The sequence below is a fragment of the Tinamus guttatus genome, unplaced genomic scaffold (genome assembly GCF_059628265.1).
Source record: "Tinamus guttatus ecotype Peru unplaced genomic scaffold, ASM5962826v1 Tinamus_guttatus_pri_ptg000355l, whole genome shotgun sequence".
Lineage (NCBI taxonomy): Eukaryota > Metazoa > Chordata > Aves > Tinamiformes > Tinamidae > Tinamus > Tinamus guttatus.
Genome location: NW_028288889.1, coordinates 1808170 through 1830532, shown reverse-complemented (window position 1 = coordinate 1830532; position 22363 = coordinate 1808170). Strand labels below are relative to the sequence as shown.

Here is a 22363-nt window from a genome sequence, read left to right as displayed (position 1 = left end):
GACCCCTAATCAGCTGCTCTGATAGAGAGCATCCTTACACGTCTCATACATCCTCCCTTCCGCACGGGCAAAATAACGAGTTTAATCTCCGGAGGCCTCCTATAAAAGCACCAAGCACGCGCCGCAACTCCCACAGAGCGGAGGAGAGACGCGGGCGCGCGGCGAGGCCCAGGCCGCCGTGTCACGTAGCAGGCAGCATCCCGCGGCCAGGCAGGCTGGCGCAGCAGCGCTGCAGCGCCCGCGCCGAGGCCATTGGATCCTCTCGAGGGAGCGCGAGGGGCCCCGTTATTCACGACCGCCCAGCGGGCAGCTCCGTGACGGGGGACAGGCGGGCGGCTCAGCGCCGCGCCGCCAACCGCCATGGAGACGAGGAGGAGTAAGGAGGGCTAGTCCGCCCGCCGGGTCGGGTCGCGAGCCGCAGCTGCGCGTCGGGGACCTCGGCTGGCAGCACAGCGGCTCCCGTGCTGCGGGATATCCGTAGAAACGCCTTGGTGTCATTATACACCGCTACACACGCTCGCGCGCGCACAAAGCCACGCGCGCGCCCGTGCCTGCACGGCTCCTCAGACGCTGGCATCAACGCAAGTATGTGGCTACCTGCGCTAAGGAATCAAATTTACAGGGATGTGAGAACTCCTCCAGCTTTGAAACTACTCTAAGGATAGGGTAAGTTCCTCTTTATTAAATTGCTATCCTGATTTTTTATCTTAAATCTTCTCCCCTGCTTCCCCAGCCTTCTTTTTGCAAAGTTATTTTATTAGCTTGCTTCCTCATTTTACTTTCTAAAGGGAAATGCAAATGCAATTTGCTCTTTGTGTCAGAGATAATCTAAGCATGCTTGAAAGAGTATCGGATCTGTGCATTTGCTGGCTTGAAAGACCCATCAAAGGGTGAAATATTATAAAGGGAAGAGGTTTCCCCCGATGTTTCAGATGCAAACATCAAATTACACAGTTGCTCTGTGTTTTGAAACCGATAAAATAAGATGCAGGACAGCAGAGCCTCCTTCCTTCTCTCTGGCGCTAGGATTACGGGAAATGCTGTTTGTGTCAGGACCTAAGCCCCAGTGTGCAGCGAGCCTGAATGAGCATATCACAAACAGTTATTGAATTTCTGCCAGGATACATCTTCAGCATTGTGGCAAATGACTTCCCTTTAAAAGCATCCCCTTCCCCGTCAGAGGGGACAGCGCGATCGCCTGCTTACGGATGCAGCTGGAACGGCCGCGCAGGGCGAAAGGGATGGCGTTGAGCAGGAGAGTTGTAATCTTCTCCAGTAATTAACACGAGCGCGGCAGGGTGCCCCCACACTGTATTTCCACAGGAGCGGGTTGTTGGTGCAAAGCCGTCACTACATCACCTTTGCCTCTCTCGGTGCAGGGAGGCTCAAAACTATTTGTCTTGGCTCACAATGTCTTTGTTTTCACATGTCTAGTTTGAGTTTTCACCCAGCACAGCTGGTCAGAAAGCAGAGAACCAACAGGAGGAGACTGAGGGGGCAGTAAATGCAGGGGACTAGGAAGGAGACAACTGTTTTTTATCTAACCTGTGTAGTCACCCTGAAATTCCATGCCAGCACTGTTGCTGCCCAGTGTGTGTATTTCTACATATGCATGTCATTCCCTTCATTCAGTGAAAGGGCACTTTAGCAGCCCTTAAGATGAAAATACATTCAGTAAAGTCCATCAGTGTGGAGCAGTGTGATTCATGCAGCAGGGAAAGCCAGAGGGAGATTTCACTTCACTCCATGCAAAGGACAGGTTAGCAACCCGATGCCTGCTTCAAAGTGAAAAGAAATACAACCCCAGTCATCCTACATGTTTTGGTTTGCTTTCCGGAACATTATGTGTAGTAAAGACAGATCTCTCCAGTGCCTCTCCTCCACCCCCTGACTCTGCACACCTTAGTGAACGTCAGGGAGAAGCTGCTTCTCCGTGGCAATGCAATCCCCCGCCTGCAATTGTAGAGTTACTGGTTTCGGAGAAACAAACACTGTGAAACAAACCTCAACAGATAGCCAGAGGTTGTAAGCCTGCCACCTTTCCAGAAATGTCAGGAAAGGGGTAGCTTAACACTATGTATGGTAAGAAGCCAATTAATTCAGGTGACCTTTGTAAATGGTGACTATAAAGCAGCTCTGACAATATGCCACAGCATTCGATTTCCCCTCTGGAAAATGAATGAGCTTAAGAAGAGGTTTCCTTTTCAGAGTAGAAAATGAAAGGTATTGAGGCATTAGCTCCTGCTATTGGAAAGCTTGCTCTTTCTCATGTATGAAATCTGTTTAAAGCAAGCTGGCTTATTTTATTATGCAAACCATAATTTCTGGTTCAATTAATTAAAAATTCTTCTTTCACCTACGTTGTATGTGTATTTTAGTTGCTTAAATATGGATTTCAAGTTACTAATTTGGATTTTTGAAGAATGTGGTATACAATAAGGGAAGAAAACCTGATTCTGAGCTCTTCATGCTGTATGCAAAGGACTACTCAGATGAAACTTTTTCTATTTTATATCATTGTACACACTCAGCTTTTCTGAATATTTACTTGAGCTCATTTTATTCTAGAAAAAAATAAGTAGATATGGGCAACTTTAAACCAATTTACAGTATCTTTTCCACATGTACTCCAATAGAGTACTTTAAAATACTGCATAGATATTCCAAAGAGTTTCAGAAAAATGTGGTCATTCCAAATCATACATGTACAGAGGAAATTCAGTGCATATTCACTGTCTGAGTACACTGCTCAGACATCCTTATTCACTATGCTAACCAAAATCCATAGTGACTGTATTTTGGTTAATATTCCCTAAAAGCTCCTGCAATAACATTGTAGTGTCAGACAATGACTGGCTGATGTTGTTATGGCAACCCCCAAAGTACCGCCTTTCAGGGTGGTAGATTTGAGAATGACATCACAGCATCCCTGTTTGGAGTACCCAGGAGTATGTATTTCTCTTTTGCACCAGAATTAGGCCATCTATAAGATGTTTCTAACTGTAATGCACATCAAAGATATCATGTACAATCTTTGTAAACAAATCTAGATTAAGTTGCTTATGAAAATATGGATGTCCTGAAAATCACTTGTGATTAACAAGACAGAGAGGACAAAATTAATTGTTTCCAAGAGCAGAAGCATACCACTAAACAGTTCTCCTGCCACTTTCTATGACTCTTACCCCTAACCTTCGTATTAATACTGATTCTTGTAACAATCCAGTGCTTTACTGCTTGAGGAGAACAACTATAACTTTAAATGGTTGGTGTTTAATAGCTGAAGTTTTATAGAGTTTAGTGAATTCTTAATTCTGAAATGAAAGACACCTGAAAGAAACAATTTAACATTTCTTGAACTATAGGTATATGTTTCTGATGAAGTTATGGTGCATCCAAGTTTTAGTTAATTCACATATCCTCCCTTGACTTTGTACTATTAAAAGCTGAAACTCTTGAGATACACACAAAGTGTCTTAATAAACCCTTCCACTTCAAAATCCACAAACCTACTTATCACTAACTAGATAAATCTGACAAGAAAAAGCTGATCTGAAACATAATGGTCATGCAACTATTTTCTCAACTAGAAGATTTGTCAAAAAAAACTTCACCAGCTTCTAAAACATACATTTCTTCTTTTTTAACTGGTTAAGTCTTTAAGCCTCCATATTACTTTTAAAAGGCTAGATATTCCCATTCTAATAATACAATGAGAACTGTAATCCTTTACTTGATGGAAGGAAAAATGCCACCAGACTTTGAGAAGAAACAGTAGTGACAGATGCCATTAGAAAGGTCATTAAACACATTAGTATTAATAGAAAATCAATACTGCTCATTATAACTGCAATATAACTGTAAAAAGCAATAGTCATGCCCTTTACTTATTTAACTCAATAGGTCACAAGTTGTTAAATGCCTTTATGGTAAAACAGCTTTTATTCATTTATGTGAAACTCTTGAGACCAGAAAACTTTTTAAACAAACAGTAGCAAGTTCAATGTTCTACTCAAAGTCTAAAGTGGCGTGTCATCAATGTCACCACCATTTATTCATATCCCCAGCAAATCTGGACTGATCCAGCTTCATTAAAGCACCCAGATCTTTCCTGCTCTGTACCAGGTGAAGAACCTTTATAGATGTCAACAAGGTTTGCCCACCTTGGATCAGCTGAGCCTCCTGGTGAGAAAGGGCATTTCCATGGGCGTGAAGCACAAACTGCATTCACAGTTTTTCTTGATCCACATACCCTCTCCTGATGTGATTTTATATTCTTAACACATGGAGGATGGTGCTACATAATAAATGAGCCATAATTAAGTGGATAGTAAAGGAATAAAAAGAGATAGTCAGTATGTGCACGTGTTTCGTTCTCTTGATATTTAGAGACATTTGCTATTCATACAGCCAGAACAGGTATCATTTGATTAAAAAAAGACTATATTTATCAGACTCCCCACTTCTACTTTATTATTTTTGGGTTTAATTTACAAAATGCTTGGATGAACAAGCTACAGATACGCTCTCTCCCTTACCATCCCCAAAGCTGCTTACTGGTTTGTTCCCAAGCATAAACAACTGCAAAGGCATTAAAATGAATAGGAACAGTTTAATTCCATAAGGAGGAATCTATACAATGTATCCTTGAAACATCTATCCTTCCTTTTTATTCTTCACCAAAGATTTGCCTCAGTAAAATTCTTTCCCTTTCAGATAGCCTATTTGCTGTAACTGCTTGGCCACAAGCACTATCACTAGAATTCAAAGGAAATAAGAAATAAATTTTCTGTATTCCCATTATTTCTCTTCCATTGTGATATTTATGGAACTCATTAAAATATCTGCCCCAAATTTAGTGGTAGTTTAGCTCTATTGTACTCTGAATTAGACCAGAAAAGATTTTTTCCCTCTTTTCTGTTCCTAGCTACCACAATCTCAGTCAAACTGGGAAATGTTTTTTGACATCATTGGCACAAAAGAAATTTAGCATCTCTGCTTCCTGTGTAAGTGTCTCTACTTAGAGGTAAACACTGCAAAGCTGAATAAAATGCTATAGGGACTTTTTTTTTTCTCCAGAATGCCTACTGATTATTAGTTTACCCCAGGAGTCTTTTACTACGCTTCTTGTCATGTGAATAAGAACCATTCTTCCAAGACATTAAAGTCTCTAAAACATTTGGTAAAAATATCTGTCTTAAGCTTAGCTGTACCGAAAATTCCCAGGACATTCTGCCACCAGTATCAAAAACAAACAAAAAAAGAAAGATTCTTTACACCACTCACTGCCAAGGGACCTGACAATTTCAGAAATCGCCTGTTGAATATATTACAGAAGAAAAATACCAAAGAAGCATCGTGTAATGGAACAGACAACAAACATACAAACACATAGGGAAGAGCAAAGCTGCGCACTGGGACTTACTTAAATCAGTACAGAACAGCAATCATCCTGTGCAAGGGAAGGGGACTCTCCTAATAGTCTTTCCCAAGGCAACGCCATGGTAGTGCAAAGGTCTGCAGGTTACTGGGGCTCTTCTGCTAGGGTTTGGGGAGATAGGACAAAACGGCAGCTGATCAGCAGACTGGCTGGCTTTGTCAGTATGATGCTGAAACAAAAAGTCAGCTTTATTCAAGATAGCACAAGAAATATACCCTGAAATTGGGGGGTTTATTCATTTCCTGCATTGGGATACACAGAAGTGTCTTGAGTGGACTTGGGATGCGCCTTCCAGGAAAACGTCTTCCCTCTACAAAAGCAGCTCCAAAGATTCCAAGCAACTTGAGCTGCCATTTTCCATATGTCTCATACAGAAACCAGCCGGTGCTGTAAGAATTACTCTTCCTTCTCCAAAGTGACTGGGGAAAGAAACAGGCTAGGAAACAAACTGTTTCAAAAACAGTGTCATGGGTTTATAAAGTACAATATTTTCTCTTATCAAATTCTACAGAAACCCGACTTTCAGCATGAGATACAAAATTGCTGTCAAGTGGTGTTTCATTACCAGTGGAGCTTGAGGAACATTATCTGCATAAGGCCCATTTCATACCAGTTCACAGCAAAACTGAGCTATTTAGGTTATCCTCTATGTTCATCCTAGTTTCAGTGTACTGCAGAAACTTATTTTGCATATATATTTTTCTTTACACAGAACACTCCATATCAACTTTGAAAAAAAAAAAAAAAAGAGTTGAGACTGGGTGGTAGATATTTCATGGCACTTCTGGAATACATAATTTCACTGTTCACTTCATCTGAGTGTGCTAAGCCAGTTACTTACCAGCAGCACAAACACAAGACTAAAACACTGCAGCACTTGAGAGAGGTGAAATGATTAATGACCATCATACCAGTTTATAGAGGTACCCTTATGATGAGAGAGAAGACAAAATGAGGTAATTGCAAATATAATGACCTATAAAGCTAGAAATGTTTGTCTGAACAGCAGTTTCATCCAGCGCATGTAATTCAGGCAACATATTCTTCCAAATGCTGCTTGGATATAGATTACCTAGTCATCAATATTATGTCAGACAGACACAAATTTTAAGTTGTTTCGTTTTTGTTGTGCATTAAGAGACAAAAGCAATATTCAGAATATCATTCTAAGAACAGACTCTAAACTCCAAAAACAAACCAGCAAAAGGATCCTGTCCTCCAAGAGCAGCAGCTAGGCTGCTGAACCCAATATTTCTTTGGCAGAAATAAGAGCTACTCATTCTGTAGAACTGCGGAGCAGTAGTCCTACATTTTTCACTTACACAGACACCAAAGCAGTTTGCCTGCTTGGACACACTCCATGCAAACCCTATAGCCACTCTGCTTGGAAGTAATCCCTCCAGGGATTAGTGCATAGACTAATTTTAATACAAAGGGCTTTCCTTATTGTTTTGTTGTGCTACCTTTAAAATACTGCATTTTCCCCACTTTGTTAAAACTTGATTTCAATAGTCCAGTGTTCAGCCCTAGCCTCATTTTTTCTAGTGTACTTAGAGCTTTACCTCCCACCTGCTCAGCAGTGATTAGGAGAGGCAATGCATTTGTGTCCATACTGGCAGGGATGCTTCCATCCCGTTAACACATAATTAAGACTAAAATACCAGTTTCCTCTCTAACAGGTAAGCTTACATTTTCTAACAAACATTCTAACCACCTCTAACTACAAAAAAAAAAAAAAAAAAAAAAAAAAAAAAAAAAAAGTGAAGGTTATATTAAAACAACTTTAAGATATAAGCCAAAGAAAATCCGTTTAACATCTCACACAATATCCATAATTTTGCTTCATTAGCCACAAACGCTAAAGCATAAATTGCCCACTGTTGTATCTCTAAAGCTGGTGCTACTGTATATTGCTGGTTATTTCTGATATTTCACATACCTCAGTATACACAGGCTGGATCAAAGCCATTGTGGGAGACTTAACTGAAATTGTTATCTTTTATTCCTTCTTGATTTTTTGCTTTAATTCTATTTGTTTCTGTTTTCCCATTAACACTGCTTTTACAGAGTCCTGTGTAAAAGTACTTATAACAGAACTCTGTGCTGAAAACGAATAGAATGAAACTATTACCATTAAAACTTCCATACCATATAGAACAATCCAAAAGCCTTTTACAGATGGTCCTTAGAATTGCCATCCATGGGTGTAATTTTTACTTCAATTTTTGATAAATAGTGAAATTCCTATTGAAGTCAACAGACACAGAAGGGATTCTTAAAGAATTTTCTCTTTGCTTTTTGGTATTTTCATCATTTTCTTTTACAGAAATTCTTTTACAGAATTCATCATGTTGACATACTTCCACTCATGCAGCATAAAAAGGACTGAAAAACAACTTTTTGAGACCTTTCTTCCTGTTTAGAATAATTTAATTATTATACACGTTAATGTACAAGCTTCTATCTAAAAGACCTAGAGGGACATGCAAAACTTTCTGAAATGTGGGCCTGCAGATGAAAGGGAATCACTCAGACAGTTATAAAAAGCTTAAAAATCACAGTCCATAATTCATGGAAAAGGGAGATTCCTGCGCCATGCCCTGGGTGATCCTGGAAACAAAGCTGGTTTTCAACTTCTGCTCAAAGTGAGTCGATTTAACAGAGCTTTACTAAACATTTAGCCACCTCTGTGAGGAAGCATTTGGATTTGGAAACCAGTATATCCTTAATCCTGGTGATGAAGAAATAAGCCTGTTCAATATTTAATTGAATTAATCTTACTTTGAAATACAACTCGCATGAATTAAACTCATGTTTCAAAATAAAAATACATGATTCTCACTATAACCTTTTTTTTAAATTTTATATTCCGCTTACCTGCAGCTAAACATTTGTCAGTGAAGCGCAACAGTGTTTACATACATAGAGGGTATGAAATATTATGCATTTTTCCATTTTTAAGAGTTACTAGAAATTAAAAATAAATAAATAACTATTCTTTATTTCACTTTTTTAAAAAATTTCTATATCTCCTTAACAAATGTATGAAGAAAGTTAAAAGCTTGAACGAGGGCATATTCATATTACTACCATCAGCAGCAGTAAAAGTTCAATTTAGTTCTTCCAAACACTTAAGAAGAAGGACAAACAAAACTACTGTCTTCCTTTAAAGACAGAAGTTATAGATCCTATTCATATACGTCTTTCTATGATTAATAGAAATTCTTTTATATGCATTATGAATTTTGTTCACCAGTTACATTTAGAAGCTAATCTATAAAGGACTGAATCACTTATAGAATGTATTAGCTAAAAATATGTGATTTTAATAGGAAAATATTGATTAAAATAGGGTGATTTTTTTTCTTATAGCTGTGCATTAAAACTTAAGGGTGTTAAATGTGGGAATCACTGAAAGGTCTTTCAGTTTATATTTTGATACTTAGATAAAAGAACCATCTGTAATAAAGCTTACCTGTTAAAGTTGCTGACAATCTAATGTTCCCACTACCTTCAGAAGCTTCATGATACAATCCTCATCTGAGTTCTACTTCTAGATATTTAAATATTAATTTAATAGCATAATAGTATTCTGTATGGAATATATTACCTGTAGTAGGTATCACTTAATAATAAACTATAATTACAGTATAGAAGAAAAGTTATATGCAATTTCAAAGATTTATTTGCTGAAACTTATATACAGCTTACTTATACATTGTCCAAATTCTCAAGTGCATTTAGGGTTCTTTGTTAGACTCTCAGCTGAAGTATAGAAGTATATAGATCCATCAAACTCAGTGGAGTTATGCCAACACAGGCCTTGGCTTTCTGTTCTAAAGTACTTTGTGCTCTTTTAAAGGTTGGAGAACTCATAAACTTTCTGTATGTCAAGTGTTATTCTTCATCATTGCTCTGACAGCCTCTGAGGCTTATCCAAAGTTCACAGAAAACAAAATCTTTCCAACTCCTTCAAGTCTCCAACTCCTTCAGGTCTTAATAGTCTTTCCTTTGGTTTTAATTTGTCTTGTATCAGTTCTCAAAACAATGTTACTTTGGTGTATCATTTTATTAACCCTAGAAAGAGCACAAAGACAATGAAGACATTATAAACACGACACAAATATAGGACAGGAACATGAAAATCGTTATGTCAGGATTGTAGACTATCTGTTCAGAACTACTCAATGGCAATTATAAAAATTGTCATAAAAGTCCTCAGCAGTGCTATTTAATCTCTCACGGGAAGGCAGTCAAACTTTCTAAAAGTCTGAGTACATTTTGTAGAAATCTTCTGGTCCATCATTAATTGAAATACAGATATTTTAAGAGAAGCAATAAGGAGTAATTAATTCAGGTCTGAGGAAAATATCCAATTCCATAAAAAAAAAATCTTGTTTGCCTTAGCACCGCTTAAAATAGATTTTGCTCGGCAAGTTAAAGTACAGTATTGAATCCACATAGATCAAAATCAGCCATGATCTCTGTGAAATGGGAAGGTCTTGGGACAAGATTAATCAATTCTACATAGCAGCTGGTAAGAAACTCTAAAGCCAGATTCCACCTTCCATGAGCTGGTCTGACATAACCACCAACCCTGCTTTGAACCAGAGACTGGACTAGAGACCTTCTGAGGTGCCTTTCAATCTGAACTGTTCTGTGATCCCATGATCCTTATAAGTAGAGGGACTTGCTCCTTTGCCCACCTTGTGTTAAGTGATAATTTACACAATTGTATTTTTTGGAGCCTAATTAAATGTCTTAGTATTACTGAATCAGAAGACAGCAATGAAGACAATATTAGAGGTGAAAGGAATGGTGCCAGTTGTTCATGCTACATGCTTTGATTTTCATCTCCAGCCCAATACTATGGAATAAAAAATTTGAGAAGACAATCTTCCATAATCGTATCAGCTACAGAGGAAACAGAAGCAGTATTTGTTTTCTTGTTCCCTACCAAGGGAAAGGTAACTTGCCAACCTTCCAACAGGATACCAAAAAAAATGTTTAAATGCCCTTCTACAATAGAGTAACAAATCTTTGTTGTGAATCAGCCACATGCCCAGTGTATTCCACACATTTGAGGCTGAATAAATTACAGTAAATTAAAATACAGTCTAGAAAATACAGTATGAGTAAGAGTGAATTATAATTACTACAATGACCTCTTCATACTAAGCCCTGACTATCATGCCAAACTTTGGCTTTCACTTCCTAGAGTAGTATTTATTCCCTCCTTCCTGTAGCGAATATAGGTAATCTGTTTCAGTCTTTACATAACTTAAGCCTTCGATGAGTTTCATGAGGAGTGATTTTGCTGAGAAATCTTGCCAGTTTAAAGCTATTATTTTTGCTATCACAAATATCAAGATTCTTCCAGTAATTACTTATACTACAGTAATTTATGAAACACGAACCAGTCAATTACAGTAGCCTAAAATTTACAGAGCCCTCATATGGATGATTAGGTCAACATCATTTGTTTTTCCTAATCTTTAAAAAAGGCAGCCATGTGCAGAGGACAATGAACTAGAGTCATGCTAACATGCAACGTTACTGAAGCCATAGAGAGTAAAACAGGGCAGAATTCATCCACAGCATAAGACAACTTTTTCATTTTCGGGATCTGAACACATACAAAAACACTGTAATGAGATTTATTAAGCACTACGTTTAGAGAGAATAGGGAGAAAACCTGAAAGTATTTTCTTCTATAAGATTCCATCTGTCATAAACAATTTGCATCTCTGATTTTTGCCTTGACTAAAAACAAAGGGTAAGGCATTATTACGAAAATAATACCAAAATAGAGCCATAGACTATATATTAGCTATAATTATTAAATTTGTCAGACAAAATCTGTCTTGTTGACATTCACTTAAAATATTAGAGTTAATTCAAATCAAATATGGTTAATGATACCTTATGAAATTATTTCCTCTTATAATAAGGATACTTTTCTTATTACACAAGTTGCAGAATTCATTCCTCCAAGCATTTTCCAAAACAGGCACAGAAAAGCTTGTCTTAATAAGGAACTCCTGTTAAAGTCCTTAATTGTTCTCCTCTGTGTGCAATGAAAGCTGAGCTTTCCAAGTGCCTACTGCCTTTTCGCCCAAATACTGGTATTCAAAGTAGACACTTACTGGCATGTGAGCAACTACAGGAAGTCATATTTAAGTGCATAGAACAACTTTTAAAATAAGATTTCTGCTCACGTGACCTGATAATCACACACAGAGAGTACTACAAAGCACTGACACCCGTCCCAGTTTTATCTCATTATACAGTAAGTATAGATAGCTTGATAGACAGGTTAAGCTTAGTAGCTAAATGCTTAAATTGTTTTCTGAGCCAAGCAAGATACAAGTGTGTGGAATGATTCAAGGCTGAAGCAGATCTAAAAGGACTAACAGAGGAAAACCATGGAAAACAAATTGTGAATATGAGACTGCATATGATACTTCTTTCCAAACTGTCAATTTACATGTGTTTTATTCTTGGTCTTTTTCTATGAAATGCAAAAAATGGTTACCCTAGCAACTGCCACATGTTACTCAGTTTATTTCTGAGCTTCAGAGCAGCCTATAAAAGAATAACGCTATGCACTTCTATCAGGATCTCTCAACATCACTGAGAATTGAGAACAAAGTGTCACAACACATACATGTATTTCCCCCAAATTTAAAAAGGCATATTTAAAAAAGACTAGTTTTATATATTTTGCGTTTATTTCTTTTTGCAGTCTCATTTTCTTTATTGTTTTTTTGTGTAAATTAGAAAAAAATATATATTATTACTTCCATGAAGAAGGATTTGTACTTTGTCCAATCTGACAGCTGTTTTCTTCATTCTCTTTCTATTACTATTCAATTACAGTTTTATTCCAAATACAAAGCAAGTGAAACTTTCAAAAACACTTTAATGATATAGGAGATGCCTTCCTCCAAAGCACAGTGTGAAGCCAGGTCTCCAATTCCCACTGCCAGTCAAAGGTTAAGGCTTAGTTCAAGGCAGGAATCAAGGCATTTCAAAGTTAACTTTGAATTATCTGCTCCCCAAAACAAAACGGACTCTCTGTTAGGTGCCTAGACCCTGTATACTTGTGAAAAGCTATCTTGGAATGTTATTATGAAACAAGCAGCATGCTAACAGGGAGCCTATATAAGACAGCCATTAACAAGCCCACTTTGAAGAAAATCTTATCATTCTTTTGCATTTTGAAGTCTGCAAAGTAGTTGTTTTGCCTACCTGAAAGGCATGACAGGTCCTAAATAGCAGCCTACAGCCCTTCCAAGGAGTCAGCACAGGACTCCTTTTCATCAATACCATGACTTGTAGCATAGATAACACCTTATGGATTAGAGCATTCTTTCAAAAATGGATGGGCACTTTTTCTGTATTTTACATTAAATTATTATTGAATAAAATATAGGAAAATACTAATACTTGGTTTAATCTTGACACTTCATCAGATACAGGAAGACTGCCCATTCAGAGAAGAAAAATATTTCTAAATTTCCGACTGAAACAGAATTATCAAAACTAAAAGAAGTTTTGGATTTAGGTTAGTATAATAAACATACAAATGTTTGTCTGAATATCCTTTCAACTGTCTATTTTCACAGTTTCTAACTAGTAAATGCTCTGCTGATTTCTTCTATTTCATCATGGACTCAGGAAATACTATAAAAGCTGAGGAAAGGAAGTAAGAAAACAGAAGCACAAATACAGACATTCAGACACTTTCAGACACTTTCTGCAGTTACTAGAGATGGACATTTTTAAAAACTTAGGGAGAATGGCATCGGAATACAACTGCACTTTGATATTTAATTGACAAGAAAACCAACAGTGTTTGTAGAAACCCTGACAAGTTTTGAACAGGTTCATAGAGCATAGGAACCTCTTGGATTGGGAGGGTAGACTAATACAGACTAAATATACATTTAGGCTTTGACAAACAAGTTAGAAGTATCTCAGATATTAACAAAGGCTTTGAACTTGTCCATGAATTGGAGTAAGGCATGTTCAACGGGCATGTTCATACAGACCCCACAGAGCCATCTTTTGGGTGACTTTCCAAATGGGCAGTCCAAAGGTCAAAAACACATGCTTTTTATCTAAACATATACTTCAAAAAATGTTACAGATACATAAAAATAAGAACAATAAATTCAGGTGCAAAGTCTTAGAATATGCTAGAACACACACACACGTATGATTATTTTCTCACAATTCAAAATCATTTACCTTTAGTAACACATAACTAATGCATTCTTTTGATGCTTAATTAAATCATAGTACAGAAACAGACTAGTAGGAAACATGCAAACAGATTTTTTGGAATTCCCTTGGGCCACAATATAGAGCAATCAATTGTAAAATAATTGGGGAAAATGTGTGTTTTGCATAGTATAAAGAGGCACGGCATTAATTCATCTCGCAGTTTCATGCAGAATCATTTGCTTAATGGCATTTTTAATATGTTATGCATATATTCAGCCTAGCTCTTTATATATTGAGATGCAAAACAATTACCAAAGATGTAAATCCCAATAAACCATAATCTACATCTCTATTAAACAAGTAAAACCGGAGTCAACTACTACATCCTTAATTTCTACTGAGCAATATACAGAATAGATGAATGTATCAGAGCCTTTATTGGTTTATTTTATTAGTCAGATTTTACTAAGACTTTACGAAATTTAGGGCAGTTGGTATACATACGTAAAGCCACTTATGCCAGCAGAGAAGTTGCTAGTTGTGCACCTGAGGGATCTATGTGCTCTAGACAGTACTATAGCTCTGTACGTGTTCCTTACTTTAGTCCTTATATAAAATTAATACCTCCTCTAAGTACATTTTCAGTAATTCTTTTTACTAGCATAAATATATATTTTTAGAAATTTTTTTTTTTAAAAAAAATAAAATCATATGTATCGTTTGTCTTGTATTGATATGGATATTCAGATTGATAAGCAGATAAAACAAATACATGAAATACATGAGAAAGAGAGACAGCCAGAGAGCAAGGGAGATAAATATATAAAAAAACACTCTCTGATTAAAGTCCCCAACACATGTCTTCAGGGGAAAGCATAACATAAAAAGTGATAAAAGAAAAATCTGTACAAAAATAACAAGCATTTTGCATTTTACTGACCTTAAAAAAAGTAATTTTAATTGATGATTTACTGAATATGAGATTCAACAAATGCCATTCTTGCTCTGATTAAATGTCAAGGCCATAGACATGTTATTTCAAAGTGAGTGAGCAACAATTTTGTGTGTATAATGAACCTTCCAGAGGATTTATCTGTTCAGTCCTTTTCTTGTCCTACCAAGGAAACTACATGTTCTAGTGTCTTGAACTGCAGTTTCTTTGGTACAGTGTGTTTACGTTCAATAAAATCCCATTTTTATTTTTAACAATAGTAGCAAACGGAAGCTAAACTATTCTGACTGTGACTAATTTTCTGTGAGTAGGCAGAGAGGAAAGAGTAGGCATTTTCTGTGAGTAGGCATTGCTTATACGGAAAATAGTGATGTGTGATGATTTTTGCTCCTCACCTGAGGTTAACTGAGATTTGAAAATTCCATATCGAGTCCTCAGAGAGGGAACATCCAGCATTTCCATGGGCTTGAGGAAAAAGAGAAGTTTTTTCCAACTTTTTACAGGTCAAAGATCCAGAGGCATTCTAGGTTAATGTGGTTATCTTAGAAAGAAAAGTTTTTTTGTGACTCTGTACAAGCCCAAGCTCCAGGGGCATTCTAGGTCCATGCAGTTATCTTAGAAAATGCAGCTCATCACCACCCTATTCTATAATCTATATCTACCCAGACACGACTGAGCCTTTAAGAATTAATGGACTTTTTTGAGTGGCGTGGTAAGCACCTCTCAGCAGGAAAAAAAAAAAATCCATTCAAGTTCCTTCCAAAAAAGACTTCAGAAAAATAGATTGCAAGCATTTCTAGAAGCATTTCTAGTATTTTTAGAAGCCCTATAACACAGGAACCAAAACCCTGGAGAAAGAACTCTGAGAAAAACATTTGCAAAGGTTACTGAGCCTTTCCTAAATCATATCTCAGTTCAGCAATATTCACACCCTTCTTTGGTTTTCAAAATTGTTTGGTTGAATAACACTGTGATCATACTGAAAGCTCTGCAAAATGAATTTTGGGTCCATTACTGAAACTCTCCAACTGTGAAGCAAGTTCTGGGTTCGGATTCAACAAAGTTCATAAGAAATAGTTAATGAAAAGTGAGCCATTTGCTTAGCGATCAGCTCCAACAGAAAGTGTAATATAGATTAAATAGCAAACTCCAAGTATCAAACAAGTAACATGAATTGCCGTATTCATTCAATCACTTAAATGCAAAAAAAAAAAAAAAAAGAAAAGAAGAACATACTTGAAGTCATAGCCTGTTTGCCTGTTTTCAGATAATTTATGAATGGAAAGGTCACATTTACCAATTATCCATTTGCAGTTAAATTTCATAATCCCAAATTGATAATGGAAATATAATACACATGACAGCACACTGCAGAAAGCATGAAATACTGATAACCCAGAGACACACACAGCTTAGACTAGCATTTGAGAGCTCCCAGCTTATGTCTGATGAAAGCTGAGTTCTTGTAGCAGGCTGATGTCATGGTAATTGCTGGTTTCACTTCACTCTTTTGTGCATGGAAAGGATTGAGGAATTATGACTTTTATTATATGGGTCTCCAAACAGTCATTAGAGAGGTAGCTCTGGCATAAGAAAAAAGGCCCTCAAAGGACATACCAATGAAATTTCTGTTTTTCTGATAGTATGCAGCTAGAGCAGGGGTGGAATTAAGTTAACATCAGTTCAGTTTTACTTCCAGCATATGAAGATGATGAGCAAGAGAATGAGAAAAAAAATCTCATTCCTCTTATTTTATTCTTTTATTCTTCCTACCTGTCTCCAGCAGACAAAAGCTGAGTTATAACTCTTCTACTTACAGTTTTCAGGACAAAACAAAGTTTTAATTTTCAGATAAGGTTACCAGTTTACACTGTATTTTGGAGCTTAGAATACTAGTCATTGAGAAGGAAGTCAACTAATTCCTTATAATGATACGGTTAATTTATAAAGCTAAGCAGCAACTGAGATGACCAGATTTAAAGAACGAGGCCAAAACAAAACCAAGTTGGTCTGAAGAGTTTGATATCAATTCTTATGCACAGCTGTTCTTTTGAAGTTTGAAGCTGAGTGGCAGAAAAACTGTGAATGCTACATATCAGCATCCCCCAAATCAGGATGCTCAAGGTTGGGCTATATGAATGGAGCTACTTTATGCTGACTTCTGGTCAATAACTATTTTGAATGTTTTCCAGGTAAATTTCCCATAAATTAAATGAGACCACAATTAACCTTGCTGGATCCTAACACATGTCCTAACTGCAAAATACTCCATCTGGATCCTCCTTCCCCATGGCCAATTTCTGCAACTTTATTTTTATCCCTTCTGACAACATCTATTTTATGATGTGGTATTGCAGCAAGCATCAGTGCCCACATGAGTTTTGTCACAGCAGACAGAAGTCACTGAGATCTGAAAATAATAATTTTGCACTGCATAGCAATGCATATTACTAAGAACTGTATTTTATAATTGTTATTGTAAAAGAACGTCGCTAAGGTTGATAGAGCCCAATAATTACATACATCTTTCTGGTATCTATTTGTAAAATCCATTTAAGCTTGCAACATTCTTTCTATAACATGCAGAATGTAAGCCGAGCATATATAAGCATTAAAATAACAAACCAGGGTGTTTGGCCACTGGAATAAAGCTCATTTTTTTCAGTGAAACAAATTCTCAGTTTCATGCTTCTCAGCCAGTAGTATTTTCAAAACAGAAAGCAATTAAAAATCCTGATGATGAATATCTTGAGAGTGAACTTTTCTGACAAATATATGATTGACTCAGTGGCAGCAAGGTAGAAATGAGTCTGTCCCAACACAATCTACCTAAACTAATTACCAAACTAATGAATGTTAAGCATGTCAGACCTTAATAGCTGCCTGAGAAATATGCTATTTCACAAATTAAACTTGTCAGAGTATGATATTTTTCACTAGAATGCGCAAACATATTTTTCAATTAGATTTTGAAGCTCACATTTATATATAATCTTCTATTTTACTTATATAATAAAGCAAAACAAAGGAAAACAAAGCTTGCCATTCACTAACAAAAGTTAGTGGGCTTGGGGTCTTTTTTATGATCCATAAAGAAGTTCAGAGAAGAGAAATGTTACCTCTACCTCCTTAAGAATTCTGGAAATGGAGCCCATATGTAGGGAAGAAGTAGTTAGGGGCAACAAGAGGAGTCTATCTGCTTTAACAGACCAGGATTTGTACTTCCCTGACTCACAGTTGGAAAGGTAAAGTCTTGCAGGCATACTTGGAAGAACTAACACCCAGAAAACAGCTAGGAAGACCAGAAAAAGAAGCAAATAAAACTCCTCAGGACTCTTGAGTTATTGGTCGGTATGTACAGAGCATTATGATGACATCCTTCCTCCTAAGACAGGAATGTGTTTATTAGACGAGCTTAGTTAATAGCATTTTTGACTGTAAATATTAAGTGAGTATTGACTATATCCAAAACAGTCTTGATCCTGTTTTATTTATAAGATCACGCTTCTGGACAGCTATGATAAGGGAAGAGCTACACAGTCCTACAGGAGACATATTCAAAAGAACTATTCATTTTCAGCAAAACAAGCCATTTCAAAGACGAAATTCCTTTGATAAAAAAATAAATAAATAAAAAGAGCTTTTGGTAATAGACCAAGCTACAAATAACACAACCTGCTCAAGCTGCTGTGAGCCCCTCCTGGCCTGGCACGGATCACTACAGGACCGTATCCAAAGCAAAACCAACCTTTGCCTCATCTTCATCACAACATAAATACTGTCTTCTGGTTTTATTTTGTCCAAGTTAATGCTACATTTTTGTAATCAATTATCTATGTTCTCACATGTAGCATATTTTCCTTAAAATCTTAGCTTAGTGAAAATCAGTTTTCTATTTCCATATGCCTTCATAAACCATAGCAGCATTAGAAGGGATTTGGATATGCTGAGTTTGAAGAGAGCTGATCTCAAAAATTCTTAGTATTTATCCAATAATAGAGAGGCATCTATCAACTAGGTGGAACACAAAAATATTTTAAATGTTGACCATTGAAGAATATTTCTTGTAGAAAAAAAGAACAACTAACCAGCAAATTTATACATGACATCAATTATCATTTCGTTCTAGTATTTATCAGCAACAGTGGCTATGTAATAATTGTACTATAATACTAATTTTAGAGACAAACATTTTTGTGGCTGCTATGCCCAAAATGATATTTTCCTTACCATGTCTAATGCATTAATTAATCAACTTTCAAAGTCTGAGTTACTGAAATACCGACAAATGAGACCATTTCTCCACATAACTGGCATAACTTTTTACTCATTACTTCCATAACTTTCTAATGCTACTTCATGCTTTCTAGATTCTTTCTTTTGTTCATATTACCTCTCATGAAGATACAAAATATTGAAAGGAAGATTCCGTGACTTTCAAGAAAATGTTTTCAGGATTTTTTTTTTAAGTTCTCAGGCATTGAGACATGTTGTTTTACAAATCTGCTTGATTCTGGAATAATCTCAACCTTTAATCAATTGCAAGTGGTACTGGAGGATCATGACTGGAAGTTCAGAAAGTCATCATGACTATTCTCCATCATCAGTAGTAGAAATTTGACCTGTTATGTCAGGGGCTGAAAATATCTAAGTTAGAATTTATGATTTGGAACACTGTTTAACACAGAGTGCAGAACAATCTGCGCATTCTATGTCTGGGTATACTTTGAAAATTTGAATTTTCCATCTGAAATAGAGTACCATGATAGGGACAATTTCAAATCTATCGATACTAAATTAGTGACTTAGCTACTAAATTAGTAGCTTAAAAATACCCATGGGATTTGACTTTAAAAGATATCTATGCTTTGCTTTCACACTATTAAGAACATAAAAGCAATTTAAGGTGACATTTCCATAGCTATAAACAGGGGACACGGAGTTATTTGCAAGAAGAAAGACAGGTAGTTTATAACTTCCATCACTATAATATTAAAAAAGTGACAACTGCTGCTTGGAGGAAGGATGATTATACTACAAGAAAATTTAAGCTACATATTCAGTTCAGCATTTACAGGAACTGACAGAAAAAGCCACGCATCAAATCTAAATTATCTTTGTTTACCTGTTTAAGTTGTCGTAACCACATTAATCCCCAATGCACGTTAAATGGTATTGTCAATCTAGCTTTTATGCTGCACCAAATAACCCTATCAAGTAAATGCTAATCAGTGACCATAAATAACTGCTTTTCCTACTATTACCCACTGCTGCATTATAAAAACACACATACTTAGAATATGTTTTTGGAGAATTGCCTGTCTCCTGAGTCTCTTCTGAGATTATGGTTCAGCTATTCTTGACAGACTATATCTGCCTGGTTTTAACATACTGTATGAGAAAGGACGAGATAAATCAGCCACTCCAAATGTCATTGAGAGTCGACTGAGTCCTTCGTTTTACTCTCTTTGACTGCGTATACGTCCTTTCTTTTCTGAACCATAACAACATATCTTGTTTTAAATATTGCAAATTACAGGGATTTCATGCATTTCCAGTATCCTAATTCCTTCTGCATTGTGTGGAAAACAGTGGAAAAAGAGTAGTTTCAAAGGAGACCACTGAAATACCACTCCCACTTGCTTAAAAAAAAAAAAAAAAAAAAAAAAAAAAGCTACCTTTATATCTCCTTTTACTCTTTGTTTATAATTTATGGAATGTATTCTAGATTATCTATGTAGAAACCTCCTTATTCTTTTCAAAGCACCAACATTTATATAGGATAGTGTTTTTTCTTAACATTTGGCTGTCACTGTTTCCATACAAGCTCCTAGTTAACTGTGGAGAACACTGTTAACTGAAGGAGTTAATGAGGCAGAGTAGTAACATGGTGGGACAGACTGTGAGAATATTTTTAAGAACCACAATAACATTTTTACAGTGAAATCTTCATAAGGACCCTGTCAGTTGAGACATTTTCTTAGAATTATCATGTATGTATATGGTGAAACAGCTCCAGGACTTTCAGTACATATACCCACTCCTGGTGCCTGTAGAAATAATATATCACTGTACATAATATTTTGTACAAAAACAGCAGCAACTGTTCCTGTTCCTGACAGAGGAATAGGTTTGTTGTGTTGGTTGTTTGTTTGTTTGTTTTTTAAGGCTCACAGGACTGGAGGGACACTTGCTATTATAAGCAAGGAGGTCACCAAAGTTCTCAAACAAATTGAACAAACTTGCTCTTAAAAAAAAAAAAAAAAAGTGTGATTTTTGTCCCAGTGCTTTTGTCACTGTTCTACAATTTCACTCCATCTGACAGGTGGCAATAATTTTCAAGGTCAACATTAATTTTTTCATGTCCATTACAGAATCATTTTTTGTAGTGCCTACACGGCTTTTGGCTTAAATAGTTTTTTTCACTCCATTGTTTTTAACTTCATATAATTATAGAAAGCAGCTCTCTCCCTCCCATTTTGCATAAAGCCAGCCATTTTCCTGGTTTCCTTTCCTAAAAATAACATAGATTTTTTTCACCTACTGAATCTTCCCTAATTTTAGCTCATTTTTACTGAAGTTGAGTGACCAGAACTGTACAGTGTTCTATGGGAGTTCTTACCTGCACCTTGTAGAATAAACTAATGTAGAATAAAACTATTGTAGCATACGCTACATTCATATTTGATGTTTCACAGACATACTAGAGATCATCCCTTGCGTAAGTAAACATATCATGTCTTTCTCCTTCTTATTGCCCAATAATGAGTTCCAATTTTGAAGCAAAAATTAGTATTAGACCATAATCGCATAATTTCAGACTGTTGAAATTATATATTACTGAAATGTCTATATTTTCTTACTCATTCAAGCTGTTTATACTAGTAGAAAAGACAACCAGACCATTATCTGCAAATAGAAAGGTTGAAGCCAGACTTAAAACAGTGTGTCTTCTAATGAAATAACAGGCTCCTTTGTCTAAGCATTATCATTGTTCTCAAAACTTAATCTTTGCAAGCATGAACTCAGACGATCTGAAATGATTCCTCTATTCCACAACAACACCAGTGGCAAACGAAACTGGTCAGTCTGTCATTCCATAATCACCACTAGCAAGTACTGGTAGGATATTTTCAAGGAATATCAGTGTTCAATACCTCTGATTGAAACTTATCTTTGGTTCCATTTTAAGAGCCATATTTCCAAAGGTATATGCATTTAAATGCACAAATATTCCTGTGCATCTTTAACATCTAGATATGTTGAGACAGGCACCTAAAGGTTATATGTCTGTGCATAGTTTTTGCATTCTAACTAGGAACTAAAACAAAATTATGCATGACCACAAAACCTATATCCAAGCTTTGAGTGCATTCACCACAATCTGATTGTAATGCCTGAACAGAAATGCTGGTCAAAATTCTCTGTGGGATCAGCACATTAATTTAAGTGTTTTCTGCTTAAAGTGCTTTCAGATTTGGGACACAAAATGAAGAAAGGTGGCAAAAAATGATAATAAATGCTGCAGAGTTAAAAAGGAAATACAAAATTAAAATGTGATTATGTCACAAGCGCTTCAAGGAGAGAAATTAAACTAAGATAATTCTGGTCAGTGACATGATAATGTGCCAAATCACATAATATAAGGGAGCTGAGTGAACTTGTCAGTTCAAATAAAATATAAAAGAATCTTTTAAGATAATGATAAACACTAAATGATTATAGATTGGACAAAAAAGGGC

The 22363-nt window shown here is 36.3% G+C and overlaps 2 protein-coding genes across 3 annotated transcripts in view; one reads left to right on the top strand and one right to left on the bottom strand.

Moving 5' to 3' along the window:
• The window catches only part of IMMP2L (inner mitochondrial membrane peptidase subunit 2), a 436842-nt gene that overhangs the window by 235199 nt on the left and 179280 nt on the right, over positions 1-22363 (bottom strand). The window lies entirely within an intron of this gene.
• The window catches only part of LRRN3 (leucine rich repeat neuronal 3), a 32357-nt gene continuing 10563 nt past the window's right edge, over positions 570-22363 (top strand). Inside the window, exon 1 of the mRNA XM_010215385.2 lies at positions 570-666. The gene's annotated coding sequence lies outside the window, so the exon portion shown is untranslated. The remainder of the gene's footprint in view (positions 667-22363) is intronic.